Source organism: Lipotes vexillifer, unplaced genomic scaffold (assembly GCF_000442215.2).
Source record: "Lipotes vexillifer unplaced genomic scaffold, Lipotes_vexillifer_v1.1 scaffold209, whole genome shotgun sequence".
In the NCBI taxonomy this organism is placed as follows: Eukaryota; Metazoa; Chordata; class Mammalia; order Artiodactyla; family Lipotidae; genus Lipotes; species Lipotes vexillifer.
In genome coordinates, this window is record NW_006787556.1 from 557649 (window position 1) to 559835 (window position 2187).

Here is a 2187-nt window from a genome sequence, read left to right on the forward strand (position 1 = left end):
CTTGGCTTTTTCCTACTTCATACCCTCGCCATTGTACTGTCAGCCAGGCAGCTATCAAAGTGAGCCTCGTGGGTGCAGCTGCCCCACAGGGGTGGCCCCTGAGGGCTGCTTCTTTGCCTTTGCCAGCTTCCTGCCTCCTGGCTGTCTCCAATCACCCTACCTAATCCCTCTGGCCCTCCTCCTCCTGAGGTCTCCATCACCTACCTCCTCTCTACTCTTCTGCGTTTTGGCTTCAGGTAGCCCAACATGCAAGATCTGAAAGAGAAAGAAACCCCATCCCCACCATCTTATCAAAAGTTCTTAAGTCCAAAGAAGTTGTTATTTCAGAGCTGTTCCAGACTCTGTCACTGACTGCAAGTTCTTTCATGCCCTGTGGCTCTGATCTGGCAGGTCTCTGCGGCTCCTCTTTGGCACCCCTAACCTCCTGCCGTGGCTTTCTTCCAGAATTCTTACTCCAGAGCCTGCAGGGTGCTTGGGGAAAGCTGTCCCAATCCAGGCTGCAGGTGGAGGGAGTCCAGGGTCAGGGTTCAGGCTGATGACTGAGAAGCGCCCATGGTATACTTGCTTCTTTTGACATGAACAGGGCTTGGGCTTCCACCGTGAATGGCACCCCCATCAGCATGGGGTCTCCTGAGCATCCCTAATGCTGCTTCTCAGGAATTTCAGGGCTGCCCTTCCCTAGCCAGAGGCCAACTAGAGTTGGGAGAGTTGGACTTCAGCTCAGATCTGCTAACCAGGGAGGCCCTGCACGGCGCCCCGACGCCGGGCATCCCCCAGACTGAAGCAAGGTGCTTGGGAAGGCTGGCGGGGTGGGTGTGGCCCACGTTTCTTCTGTTCCTTTCAAGCCCTAGAGAAGCACAGTAAATATTAGAGGCAATAGGTTATCGAGTTGACAGTGGGACAGCCAGGCGATTATGTAACTGCTGCCTGAACTTTGGCTGGGCCTCCACAAACAGGAAGTGGGTTCTCATGGCCACGGTGGGCCCTGGAGCCTCAGCTCACAGGGAGGGCACAGGGCGCTTATGGTTCCCCCCTTTTTTTCCACCCTCAGCCTCTTTAAACAAACAGGCCCTGAGATCATTGATGGGGAAATGGGGAAGTGAGGGAAGAAGGGCTAAACCCAGCAAAGGGAAAGTAGAGGAGATGATGAAGTCAGAGTCTCTAAGAATAACTTGATGTGTTAAAAAAAAAAAAAGAAAGAGAGAAAGAAAAAAAAAACTTGGTGTTCTTCATCTCTAGCAAAACAAAAATGACAGGGAAGCAGTCAAAGTCCGCTCCAGAGTGATAATGGGGAGAAAGGAAAATTAACTTGTGAAACCACCTCCCGTGCACTAGCCCTTGCCTGCAGCACCCAGTTTAACCCTTGACACCACCCAGTCTTGTAAATAAAGCACCCTCCTTTCACTCACGAAGAAACTGAGGCTCAGAGAGGGCCAAGGCTTCTGACAGATGGCAGAGCAGGATCTCCACCCAGATCCGCCTGACTCTGGAGCTCACAGTTTTTCTAAACAATCCTTGGCGTTTTTGTGTTTTGTTTTGCTTTGTTTGGTTTCAGGAGGAGGAGGGTGGGGAGCAGAAGAACAGAAGGAATGTGGAAAGCTGTGATGTTTTGTTTCTTGGAAACCTCAGAACAGAGAGACTTTTTCTCGGAAACGGGGAGAGGAGTGAGGAAGCAGATGTCTACAGCTTGGAGCTGTGCGGTCTTGGTAGGGGGAGTGGTGGAGACCCCCCCTGTGCTCTGGGAAAGACTGGGAGCATATACATCTAAGTACCAGCCGTGGTTATCTCTGGAGAGACGCAATGGAAGGAAGGTGATGACTTTCCATTTTTTCTTTATATACTTCTGGATTTTAAAAGATAAAAAGCATGGGGAATTCCCTGGTGGTCCAGTGGTTAGGACTCTGCGCTTTCACTGCAGTGGCCCGGGTTCAAGCCCTGGTCAGGGAACTAAGATCCCACAAGTTGTGTGGCACGGCCAAAAAAAGAAAAAGCATATATTACTTCTGTAACCAAACCCCAAATAAAGGTATTAAAACAAAACAAAACATATATATATATTGAGAGAGAGAGGGAAAGAAAGAAAGGAAGAAAGGAAAGAAGGAAGGAAGGAAGAGAGGAAGAAAAGAAAAGCAGGATGGAAGATCAGTGCAGTGCAGTCAGGGCCACAGTTGGGAGCCCATGCTAGGG

The 2187-nt window shown here is 50.3% G+C and overlaps 1 non-coding gene across 1 annotated transcript; it reads left to right on the forward strand.

Moving 5' to 3' along the window:
• Window positions 1-1875: 1875 nt before the first annotated feature.
• On the forward strand, window positions 1876-1947 carry TRNAE-UUC (transfer RNA glutamic acid (anticodon UUC)). The gene has a single exon. It is a non-coding gene; the product is annotated as a tRNA-Glu (tRNA).
• The last annotated feature ends 240 nt before the right edge of the window (window positions 1948-2187 follow it).